Below are 14,737 nucleotides of genomic sequence, written 5' to 3' on the forward strand. Positions count from 1 at the left end.
CTTTCTTTTCAATTTAATTCTTATTTTTTGTTTTCTTGTCTATTTTTTCTCTTTTCTATTTTTGTTAATTCTAATAGCCTTCTCCAATAATAATCGGCGCGGAACTGAGGCGCCTAACTTAACTAGGTTCCAAACTCCGAAAAAAGAGGAATATAACAAAAAAAAGTAAAACAAAACTCTCTTGTTTTGCAGCGTTGAAAAAGATTGTATCGGCGATAAAAGTTCAAAGCCCAAGTCGTGCTTTATCCTTAGGCAAGCAATCAAGCCACGACGAAAAAAAAATATTACGGAAAAGGAAACGCAGTCAAGCAACGCAACCAATCAGCGATATCAATCAATTCGATACAGCAAATTAGAGAGAAAATTGTGTTTTTTTATTTATTCTTTTTATGTTTATTATTTTCTTTCCAGTCCGAACTTTCACGATTTCGCCGTTCGAACTGCGGGGGAGTGTTAGATAATAGGTTAGACCCAAAGTCCAATATGTGGGCTTGGGTCAGCTAAGGTTTATTAGGTTATTAGGGGTGTTATGTACTCTATAAATAGTGGTTCATGTGATCAATAAAATATTCAGGGGTTTCACTCTCTTACAATTTCTAAACCCTAAACACTGTTTTTCATTAATCAAAAGTCTTTTTTCTTTCTTTTTTGTGTTAACATACATCTGGTGCATGAAAAGCAGATAACATGCATCAGATGTATGTTAAGGATCCAGTTATAAAATATATATTTATTTATTTTTCTGAATCTACACAATAAAAATTGATCCCATATCCATATTCATATCCATTTAATTTTTTAAATTCATATCCATTTCCGTTAGATGAAGCGGGTTAATGGATGTCCGATGGATGTTAAATTTTTCTAAAGATATTCCTATCGTTTAATGGATGTCCAGGTTTAATATTATGTACATTCAACTTCATTTATATATTATGTATAATAATTTTGAACTTGGTGCTTTTAGTACATACACTTTTGTATCGTCAGATGTAAGATGAGACCTTATATTTGATTTTTATTTATTCTTTTGAACGGCTGTTGGAATTGCGTGAAGATCGCATGTATGGATGATCTTTAAAGGGTTCCTGAAATGTGTGAGGCTGCTAATTTTTTTGATTAGTTTTTGAGGAATTTATTTACTTTAACAAGTTCCTTTAATTTATGTTTTCTACATTGTTGCTTGGTTTGCTACATTGTTTTTTTTTTATTTTTTATCAGTGATATTTTATATATAAATTTCAGCAGTTTGGTTTAAAGATGCTTTGATTATCACTTCCGGACTTTTATACATTTATTCGGATTCTACCAGTTGAACAAATAAGCATGTCATATGCACTTACTCTAATTTGCGCTATTCATAAATTCCAACTAGGTTAAATTTATGATTCGCGCAGATCATAAATTCCTTCCAAACTAACTTGAAAAAAAAAATTCGAACATGGAAAACATAACAGATTTAGTACAAATTCAGATATGTGTAAGTATTAACTTTAATTTGCGCAAATCATACATTTGTGCCCAGACGCGGAACCTCATGGAGACTAAAGAGGGCCATGGCCACCCTAGGTTTTTGAGCTAGAAGTGTTATTTTTATGGAAATTCATGGATAAATTTTTTTATTGGTTACTTGGCCCTCCTAACATAGAGGTATTATTTGCAGGTTTCGTTTAAGATGATGAAGTTGTGTTCCAAATGTTTTACAGTAATAGAGTCCCACACACCTCACACAACTATTTCTTTTGTACTATTTTCTGTTTTTACCCCCACACTATTTTCTACATTCATATTAAGTTCCTTTATTTGTAATATTTTGGTAATTAGCCCCTCCGCATTATTTTAAATTATATAAAATAAATATGATGAAAAAATTCTTGTTATAATAAATCATTTTGGCCCCCCTGATTAGTATTTTCACGTTCCGCCCCTGAATAATTGTGCCGGGCCAAGTTGAAAAAACATACACAACTCAAACTTGCATATAAATTCACAATGCTAACAATCAAACAACTTAAAAGTAGGTACGGATTTGATCATAACTTAATCACTTTTTGCAGGAATTAAACAAATTAAATGAATCATTAGGCCTTTCATCAGTTTTCCTTATAGATTTTCTTTTATCACCGGTGGTGATTCTAGGATTCAAACTAAATGGGGTCCCAAAAATTTATTCAATAACTTTCTTGCACAAAAATATTGAATGTGTCGGGTCAAATCGGGTCGGATCGGGTCGGGCCCAAAACACAAACATAAAATTGAATAATACTAACAAAATATAAGATTGTTCATATGCAATAGCAATTAATTGCATATACAGTAGCAATTTTAAAGTAATAATGGCCTATAAAGTAGCAATTTTAGAATACTATTTTAGTTCATGGCCTATAGAGTAGCAATTTTACAGTAGCAATTTTAAAATGCAATTTTACAACCTATTATCAATATGAATCACATAACATTAACATTAGCTGTAAAATTGTTGTTTTCCTTGACTTTTCGAAAAGAATAAGTTATGTAGTTATGAGTGATGAGATTAGGGATTCATATACAATAACTATTACAAATATATTTCTGATTACACATACATCTTACTTGCAACTATATAATGAATTCACTACGAGTACTCATAATAAAACATGTATATCTCAACATAAAAATTACACAAAATTTGTCATAATATATATTTGATAGTAATTTAACAAATTATGTTCATTCTTAGACAAACATTACACATTCTGGTGGAAGAATTTTAAATTATGTCATGATATATTATGTTTTTGTTTTCATTATATTTGAAAATATTATAAGATTTCTTAAATATCCAATAGATATCCATTAATCCGCTTAATCCACTGGATATGAATATAGATGGATGAACTAAATTTAAATAGATATGGATATGAATATGGATATGTATTGACACAAATTAAATGGATATGTGATTTAGAAGGATTGAAGATAGAACCGTAAGAAATTGTGACGTAGAAGGAAGTAAAAGAGAATTAAAATTGGAATTGGACAAATGTTTGTTTATTTTTATATTTAATATATTCAATGACTCATACTATAAAATTATAAGTGGGCTAATTTTAATACTTTAACAGTCCAAACTATTAAACTATAGTCTTTAAAATATTATGAGGTCACATTATTATATTTAGTGGTGTCCTATACAAAAAAAAAATAAAAATTTTGTGATAAATTTCGAAAAACTAGTGGTGTCACGGGACCCCGCGGGGCTTCACATAAAGTCGCCACTGTTTATCACTTTTTAAAAAAAAGTTATAATATAAATTTATGTATACAAAATCTATCACTTGCAGAAATATACGTAGTACAACACAAATGTATTCAACTAATTTACCCATGTAACATAATTTCGTGCCTTACATTTAAAACTTCATTTTTCTTCTATTAAGTAGCCCATTTAACTTGTTAGCCTGACCCAAAGGAAGAAACAGACCAACTGAGAAAATTTGAGTTTGATAGTCCACCATAAAAATTAGGCCCAAATGAATATCGTTCTATTTTCCATGGCCGTATAACCTAACCAAATTCAGTCCCAATTTCAAATTTTCTTCAACTAAGCGCCTAACACTACCGGTTATGAATCAATAACGTTTACAGTATACGCAACAATCAAGACTTGATCACCGAGCAGAATAGATTGAAGTCATTTAGTAACTAATGGAAAACAGTACCTATATAACGTCTATTTACTTTTTACAAAAAATATTTTTTTTTACAATTTGTATTATTATGTTTTAAGTTTGTTACATTTAAATATCATTATGGGCAAATAGCCCAAAAAGGTAACGTAAGTTACTAAATTTTTCAATAAAGGCAGTGGCGAAGCTACATGTTGGCTAATGGTGTCAATTGACACCAACGAAAAACATATGTGAGCTGTAATTTTTCATAGTTATGGGTTAGGAATTTTGAATTTATTATAAAATGACACCAACCAATCTATCTATTCAGCAAAAATAATATATTTAATGCATTATAGTTTTAGATAGTAGGTATTGCGTTGAAAGTTAAATACATTAAAAACACATCCCATTAATTTAATACTCAATATTTGATGGACCACATAAATTTGAGTTACCATAATATTTATAAGTTATAACACAATAACACAACTGAGCTAAAAAGGGCATTACATCTAAATCATCCTTTTACTTTAAGGTAATTTTGTATTATATATATATTTTCTATTGCAAGTACTCATTTACGTTATCTGAAATTTTGGTGTTTATAATTTTTAGATTTTATGCTTACTTTAGTTTAATAGTTTAGTTGAAATCATTTATTATATATTATATGTATTATTACATTCTATTTAATAGATATTCGTTGAAATCCAACAAATATTAGAAAAATTTGTAAAACGAATAATATCGTCTAATGAGGAAAAACCTTCAAGTGCAAATGCTTTTAATAACTTTTCAAGATTCACTCCTTCAATGCAAAAAAAGAAATAAAAAATAGATGTAAATGATTTTCTTTGAAATCCCATATAGAAATAATATTTTAAAGTGTGACTATATCAAAGAGATGAAATCATGATCATTTTCAACGAAAGAAATATTGCCAATTTTGTGTTAGTAATTTGATACATTACCTTTTATGTATGTACTTGTTGATCATAGTTTGACAAATAAAATTTTGACACTTTATATCAATAATACTTTTTGACACCAATCATTCATATTTCTGACTTCGCCACTGAATAAAGGTAACATTAATAATTTCATGTTGAAAAAGGACTACAAACTTAAAATTCATGCAATTAGGGGAGTGAGTTACCCTTCTCAAAGGTAACCGGTTACCATGTCTAGGTGGAGTGTTTATGTGGCCTTTATTAGTAATAATATTAATAATTAATTAAATATATTTGTATTTTGTGGATGTGGTCAAAAAACCACTATCACCATAATACTCCGTAAGTTTATTTCCCAGATCTTTACACTTGTAATTCAAACCAAACCACCACCTCCGTCAGATCTTCGTCGAAATCAAACCACCGCCGTCAGATCTTCGTCTGAAAGAAACCACCACCATCAGATCTTCTGCGGAAACAAACCACCACCATCTGATCTTCAAAATTAGGACGGCTAGACTGCAAACTTCAAACGAAGTAGACAAACTTCAGATCTGGAATTTAAACTTCAAATGGTCGGAGAAGACAAACGTTCGACGGAGAAGATGAACGTTCGCCGGAGATGGCGAACATTAGCCGGAGTTCAAAATTCATACGGTCAGCCTGGAATTCAAACTTCAACGGTGGTGGTGGCCGGCTGTATTTTGATTTATGGGTTTTGATTCTTGCTTCTTGTATTTTGTATTATGAAGGTGCTGATTACACTTTGTTCAATAATTATCAATAATTTGAAAGGTTTCCATTTATGTTTCATATTGTATTTGTTCAATAATTTTGAATGGTTTCGGTTTATGAAATTTGAAATATTTCTAATTGAACGATTGCATATTTTTATTGAATGCATTTGGTATATCTATTCCAGATTTATAATTCTCTGTCCACTTTGTGTTGGTCTGTGAGATAAAACGGTACGTAATGTCCTTGAATTAGGGCTTATAATTTTGGGTGTTATAATTTTGGGTGATGTATATGAAGATGAGATAAAAATAAATTAATTCAATTGACATGTATTGCCACATAGGATTCTACCGGATGACTCAGCAACACTTCAGTTTTCAAGGTTAAAACTCCCCTAATTGCATCAATTTTAAGTTTGTAGTCCTTTTTGAGTATGAAATTATTAATGTTACATTTATTGGGAAATTTGGTAACTTACGTTACCTTTTTGGGCTATTTGCCCTATCATTATTAATGAATGATGTTTCTACTTTACTATAAAAAGTCCATTAAAAAATTTAGCGAATTCGCTGGTTTTTGCCTAGTATGTATAATATATATATATATATATATATATATATATATATATATATATATATATATATATATATATATATATATATATATATATATACATACTAGGTTTTTGAGCCCGTTCGTTGCACGGTTGTGTAAAAAAATCGTGCAAAAAAAATGTAATTTGCAGTTCATATTGGCATGTAAATAGCGATATTAAAAAAATAGGAAAATTATAAGAATTATATCAGAGTCCGTGGTGTTGATAATTTTAAAAAATTCTTTTAAGTTTAAGAGTCTGTGGTGTTGATAAAATTTAATAGTTTTTATTTTTTATTTTAAGACCCCGTGGTGTTGACAAATTTTAAAAATTCATTTGAGTTTAAAAGTTTGTGGTGTTGACAAATTTTAAAAGTGATTTTAGGTGGTGTTAGCAACTTAATGTCTTTTTAATTATATATAAATTATATACTACGTAATATTTAGAGAAAATATGAGTATATTGAAAATTTATCATGGAACTTAACGTTAGTAAATTCTAAGTTATATTATTTTAGAATTATTATATAAAATTATTTTTTGAATAAAAGTGTAACCCGCGAGTTTAAAATTAGAAAACTTGTTAGTCATTTCAGAAAAATAATCGTACTCGAGGGAGTCATCATGTATAATTAATATTATTATAGTTATATTTGCGTGTTCATAAATATTTGAAGGACTTAAACTGTAAATTTAAATCACTTTCATATTTATGGTAAAAAAGAAATGCTCAGTTGGTAGTACATTGAAGCTCTGTGTTGAATACAATTTATTGCATTTTGTTCATAAAATTATTTCGAGTTGAATGGTGATAGCGGTAGAACCTAACTCGCGGAAAGATAAATCCGTTAAAAAAAATTGGCGAGATTTTCAAAAAATAAAAATTAAATGGATTAATATTATATATATATATATATATATATATATATATATATATATATATATATATATATATATATATATATATATATATATATATATATATATATATATATATATATATATATATATATATATAAACATCCATAAATAAATTTCAACCACAATCAACAAAAACTTTTGGTTTATATATATGTTTTTTGAGCCCGTGCGTTGCACGGATTTGTAAAAACTCGTGCAAAAAATGTAAATTGCAGATCATATTGGTATGTAAATAGCGATATTAAAAAAATAGGAAAAGTATAAGAATAATTTAAGAGCCCGTTGTGTTGACAAATTTTAAAATTTCTTTTGAGTTTAAGAGTCCGTGGTATTGATAAATTTTAAATATTCCTTTTGAGTTTAAGAGCCCGTGGTGTTGACGAATTTTAAAAGTTTTTTTTTTTGTATATAAGAGCCCGTAGTGTTAACGAATTTTAAAAGTTTGATTTTGGGTGGTGTTAGTAACTTAATGTCTATAATTTTTTTTCTCACCATTAATATCTTTTTAATATATAAATTATATACTACCTAATATTTATAGTACATTGAAATTTTGTCATGGAACATTACATTATTAAAGTATAAGTTATGTTATTTTAAAATTATTATATATAACTATTTTTAAAATATTATATTTTTAAAAAATGCGATTTAATATTAATTATCTTTTTACAAAATACTTCGTGTAAATAAGTAAATGGCTAAACTGATGATTAATTGTTATACCCAACAATAAAATTAATAATACTCCGTAGTTATTTATTTTACTAATAATTCAAGTGGGGGTAAAACATAGTTAAGACATTGTTTATATATACTAATTGCCGAACAAAATTTAGTCGTACTAGTTGTTGCTAATTGTCGTTATAATTCATACGTCGACGTTTAAGCTTGGCTAAGTGGGTTTAACAAGGTTGGATGGTTTAATAAAATTGGATGAAAACACAAGTTAACGAGTGATTGGATGAAATTGTTTAGAAACTCTCACCAACAAATGATGTGAAATTTTATTTACCTCATGTGATGAATTAATAATAATTACTAATTTAAAATAAAAATAAAAAATCATATTTGGAAATGTGGTGGCCGTGAGATATTGTTATTGTTATATATAATAATATAGATAAATAGATATAATATATAGATATAAATATCTTAAAATAACTTTCAACCACAATTCACAAAAAACTTTTGGTTTATATATATGTATATATATATATATATATATATATATATATATATATATATATATATATATATATATATATATATATATATATATATATATATATATATATATATATATATATATATATATAAATCAAAAGTTTTTCTTGATTGTGGTTAAAAGTTATTTTATAATGTTTGTATATATATATATATATATATATATATATATATATATATATATACACACACACATATATATATAATTCCAATTATTATTTTAGTATATAAAATAAAATATCAAATCTAAATCTAAACTAATAATAATATTACTGAGCACTAAATAATTAGTACACAAATAATTAACGTAGTAATTGTGAATATGGTTAGTTGCATTATTTATGATGAATCGTTTCAAATATAGATTATGCACCAATTTTTTTATACGTATTTAACTTTTTGTTCACTGCGAGTTAGGTTTCACCGCCATCACCGTTCAACTCGAAATAATTTTACGAACAAAACACAATAAATTGTATTTGAAACAGAGTTTCGATTCACTACCAACAAAGCATTTCTTTTTAGCAATAAATATGGAAGTGATTTGAATTTACAGTTTAAGTCCTTAAAATATTTATGAACACGCAAATATAACTATTATAATATAATTATACATGAAGACTCCCTCGAGTATTATTATTTTGCTGAAATTACTAACAATTTTTCTAAAATTAAACTTTCGGGTTACACTTATATTCAAAAACTAATTGTATATAATAATTCTAAAATAATATAATTTATACTTTACTAATGTTACGTTCCATGACAAATTTTCAATGTACTCTAAATATTACGTAGTATACAATTTATATATTAAAAATATATTAATTAGAGAAAAAAATATTGTAAACATTAAGTTACTAGCACCACCCAAAATCACTTTTAAAAATTGTCAAGACCACTGACTCTTAAACCCAAAAGAACTTTTAAAATTTGTCAACACCATGGGCTCTTGAATAATTCTTATATTTTTCCTATTTTTTTAGTATCATTATTTACATATCAATATAAACTGTAAATTACATTTTTTGCACGATTTTTTACACACCCGTGCAACGCACGGGCTCAAAAACCCAGTGTGTATATATATATATATATATATATATATATATATATATATATATATATATATATATATATATATATATATATATATATATATATATATATATGAGAGAGATCAAGGGATAAGCACTAATTTTGGGATAAGGGAATAAGTGATTTTGCCTTTTTATATCTTTAGTTTTAGAGCTCCAATTTAAAAAATAAATTTTTTTGGGAATAGAATTTATTGTGTAGATTCAGAAAAAATGTTTTTTTATTTTTATTTTTAATTTTGACCGCAGTATAACATACATCTGATGCATGTTAACCTGTTTTGAGTTTTTTTTTTTTTTAATTTAGTCCGATTTTGAGTTTAGGGTTTAGGGTTTACTCCGTAAACCCAAAACCCTAACCCTTAAACCCTAAACTCTAAACTGTTTGTATTAAAAACTAATTCTAAACCCTAAACTCAAATTTCTAAACCCTAAGTTCTAAACTCTAAACACTATTTTTTATCTATCAAAAGTCAATTTTCTCTCTCTTTTTTTTAACATACATCTTGTGATGACCCGGATTTTTCCGACTACTTGATTATACTATTTATATGATTTAATAATTTCGACATGATAAGCGATGAATTTTAATAAGTCTTGAACCTCCGGAAAGAATTTTATATAAGCAGTTGACCACCCTTTTATTCCTACGATTCACGAACGTCATAACTTGTATTAATTATATATAAGTGTATATATACATATATTTAACTTGAAAATATAATAGTTAAATATCTCATTAAGTATATTAACAAAGTATTATATATATATTTTCATACTACTAATTTAAAGAGTTTTTGAACAATATATATATTACTATTTAAACGACGTAATTAACTTATATTAAAATGTATTTACATAAAATGTATTACGAGTGTAAATACATCCTTACAAGTATTGAATACACTTTATAATATACCAATACATATAAAGGATAGCTATACTCGTATTTCCGTTCAATTTCCTCAAGAATTCTACTCGCATTCATACGGTATTTTTACCCGTATTATATACAGCTTCTTGAAGTATTTACTATTGATATATACCAATAGAAATCTGCAATTATTTGTGTAATATGTCATCCATGACCTAATCAATTTAATATGTTATCCATGACTTAATACATTTTAACTTATCTTAGATATTTTTACTAAAAATCAAATTTTCAAGCCTATAAATAAGCACCATTTTTAACTCATTTTTCACACACTTGCAAGAACTCTCTCAAGTTTTGTTCTACTACTTCTTTCCAGAAACTTTACATTATAAACTTGAGAAAAAACTCTACTTCAACTCTTGTTCAATTCATATGTTTATAGCTATCTATATAAGAGTTGATAAACTAGAACATAGTTTAGTTGATTCTAAATTTGTTTGAAAAACTAATTTAATCTTTCAAACTTAACTCTAATAACACTTATTTATATGTATTATGATGTTATATTAAGTTAATATAAGAACTTATAACTTGTACATATGAAGAACTCCTTGAAACTTAACATATATCCTTTAATCTCCATTCGGTAAAAAGCGGGCTGTTTTGGGTTGGGAATTAAAAACCTATCTTAGACTTTGAGTTCGAGGCTAAGACTTTCGAAATATGTTAATATATATAAATAAGACTTCCAGTATTTGTTTCATGATTTTAGACAAAGTGAAAGTATTTTATCAAAAATCATATATTGGGTGGATGCCGGGATTTTTCCAAATCTGTCCACCAACACAAAAAGAGGGTAAAGCTCTAAAAATTACAACTTGGGATGAAATTTTCGAATTGGTTTTGTAAAATTTACTTCTTTAGGAATCCATAGCAATTTGATTCACTTTAAACGGAGTTGTAATGAATATTTGGCGAGCAAAAAAAAATCTGCTAAAATTAACGTTGTATGGACGAAATTTATATTATAAAAACTATATTAACCATATCCTTGTTAACTATTCCTATATCCTATATATATTTGTATATGTTATCATTAGTATAACAAAATATTATAATCTTGGTTAATTCCGAGATTGTATATATATATATATATATATATATATATATATATATATATATATATATATAATAATAATCTTGGTACGTTCCATGACAATACGTGCACAATACGTTTTGATAAATCCTAAGACAATACGTACACAATACGTCTTAGTTAATTCTAAGACAATAAGTATACAATACGTCTCTGGATTGATGCAAGACAATACGTACACAATACGCCATGGGGTAATTCTAAGATTATATATATATACCGATTAATGGACTTTTCGAACTATTTTGGACTACCAACATAAAATGTTAAAAATTATTATATAAGTATTCTATGAACTTGTTTTTTTTTTTTTTTTTCATATGTCGTATTATTATCTGAATCATTATTATTATTATAGGTTCGTGAATCCAAGGACGACGGCCATATTTTTAATAAGTTGAAAACTTATTATTAATATACTTTTACTATCGTGAGTATATAGTCCCATTTTTAAACTCTACAATATTTTGGGATGAGAATACATGCATTTTATGTTTTACGCTATAGACACAAGTACTTAAAATATATTCTACGTTGAGTTTTACCACCTTGCATATCTTCCCTAATAGCTTGGTAACTAATATTTACATGTTGTAAGAACATGTAAGCGCAAATCCTATTGATAGATCTATCGGATTTGACAACCCTAACCGGGCTAGTCGCTCTAGTATCGTAAACGGTTTCATAGTACTTCATTTTTACTACACTTGGTACAGTGTAGGGAGATTTCATAATAAAGGGAATATGCCACATTAATGGTTAAGTATGGTTACTGAAGCGCTCAACAACTTATAGAATATCTTTATTGAAATATTTGTAACTATGAAATCTTGTGGTCTATATTTATATCGATGCTAGCTTTAAACCTATATATCTCACCAACCTTTGTGTTGACTGTTTAAGCATGTTTATTCTCAGGTCCTTAAGAAAGTCTTCCGCTGTCGCATTATCTGAGCAAGCTTTGCATGGAATCTCATGCTTTTGTTTAAAAGAGGGTTGCATTCAATAAAACTTTGGTCATGTATTATATTCGACTGTTATGTCACTTTTGTAATATTTGAAAATCGATGTATCATGGGGATTATTTTGTAAATAATCGCCCATATGTTTGAAACTCGTATTATGTATAATAATGGTGTGCTTTTTATGAAACGAATGCAATATTTTCTAAAACGTATCATATAGAGGTCAAATACCTCGCTATGGGACCAATGAATAACGTACTGCGTTTATAGTAATATGGACAGGTCGTTTCAGTTGGCATCAGAGCAGAGGTCTTAGCAAATCAGAAATTGCATTAGTGTGTCTGACCGGTATTTGTTATGATGCATTAGTGAGTCTGGACTTTGACCAAATTTGTTTTTGAAAACCATTGCTTATCATTTTTGGGCAAAAATTGAATATTATAAAATATAAATATTATGTGATATATTTCTAATGTGGTAGTTAATGTGTGATAGATGTCTACTTCTAGCACCAATCTCATTATCACATTCAGCGACTTCGAAGAGGAATCTCCAGCAAAAGTACCAATCATTGACTTATCTGATAACCACGATGACTCGAAGAAAGATGTATCAATCATCTATATAAATGATGACGATGATGACCTAAAGTGGGATGCATTTTGGGAAGATTCATAAATTCCAGAAGAACCAAAAGTGAAAGAACCTGAAAACGATCCGGAGGCAGAGGAGGAAGTCAAAGAAATTTCTAAACAAGATTGGAATAACGCAACAAGGGATGTTAAACTTCCTATTGTAGTAGGGCTAGAGAACCGACACCTTTTACCACCAAACCACCCTTACCATATAAATCTCCCTGATAATCCCACCAAGATACCAAGTACCTCAAACCCACGACCAACAACAAAATACACTGTGCGTCTATCCCTCATTCCGCCTAAACAAATTGATTCACCAACAACTAAAAGGCCCCGTCGTTTTTGAATCACCTCCCGCTATGATAACATTTCACTCCATGTATAATATTATGTAGTGTACTTTATTTTATCCTACTTATGTATTATGTAAAATATACCTATGTGAAATACTGGTATTGTATTGCTATATCATGAATAGGCGTGAAATAATTATGTGATTTCACTTTAAATTTTTCATAATAGAATATTATCTAGATTGTAGTAGTTAATTTTTATACTAAGCTATTAAGTATGAACTTTAACGGATAGGTAATACCCTAGAAATAATTATAAAATGCTAATAAGAAGAAAATGCTTTTATAATAATTGGTTCATATTATTAATATACCAGGATGTACCATTAATTACTCACTACATCTATAATATTCTATGTGATTAATTATCTTATCTGTTTATTGAAGAAACATGGCTCGATTAAACCGAATGACGGAACAAGAAATTGAGGAGCTTATCAACCAACGCGTAAACGACCGTATGCTTTGGGTCGAAGCGGCAAGAGCATCAGCAAATAACGCCAACCCTCGTGTTGGATGCACAAATAAAGCATTTTAAGGTCGCAAACCTTCATCATTCAGCGGAACAGAAGGACCAGTCGGTTTAACCCGATAGTTCGAAAAGCTCGAGTCCGTATTTAAAATCAGTGGTTGTGCGGAAGGGGATAGGACAAAGTATGCTTCATGCACATTACAGGATGGTGCACCTACATGGTGGAAAAACTATGTAAAAGCTGTAGGGGGCGATGAAGCATATGATACTCCTTGGGAGGAGTTGAAAAATATGCTAATCAATGAATACTGCTCAAGGAACGAGGTTAGAAAAATGGAAGCCGAGTTATGAAATCTGAAAGTTGTCGGAACCAAACTTACCAACTATAACAGGCGATTCATGGAATTAGCCTTGTTATGTCCTGAATTGGTACCAACGGAAGAGCGAAAGATTGAATTGTACAAAGATGGTCTGCCAAAGAACATCAAGGCCAATGTTACAGCATCCAAACCCAAGACAATTTATGAAGCTATAACCATGGAAAACGAGCTAATGGATCAGATCATCCTGGATAAGAACGCATCAAATACCGATGCCAAGGTATCGGATAACAAAAGAAAGTGGGATGGAAACCGTGATCGAGGTCACCAACAACAATCTATCAAGAAACAGGAAACCACGCAAGGTACAGGTAGTGGTTCAAGTTCAGGTTACAAAGGATGAAATCCCTTATGTAACAGATGCTACAAACATCACACTGGTTTTTGTAATGTGGTGTGAAACAAATGTAATCGAAGGGGTCATCTTGCTGAAGATTGTTGGGTTCCCGTTACAAATACAAATGGCACCAAGACTCCTGCCACCAATGCAAATAGAACTGCCTTGGCTACTGTTACTTGTTACGGGTGTGGGAAACAGGGTCATATTAAGAGCCAGTGCACGAATCCAGAAAAGAATAACGGACCTGCACGGGGAAGAGCATTTGTTATTAATGCTAGAGAGGCATGTGAAAACCCGGAGCTTGTTACGGTTACGTTTACCATTAATGACTTATCTACATCTATTATATTTGATACTGGTGCTGATAGAAGTTATA

The sequence above is a fragment of the Rutidosis leptorrhynchoides genome, chromosome 9, assembly GCF_046630445.1.
Source record: "Rutidosis leptorrhynchoides isolate AG116_Rl617_1_P2 chromosome 9, CSIRO_AGI_Rlap_v1, whole genome shotgun sequence".
Taxonomy (NCBI): domain Eukaryota; kingdom Viridiplantae; phylum Streptophyta; class Magnoliopsida; order Asterales; family Asteraceae; genus Rutidosis; species Rutidosis leptorrhynchoides.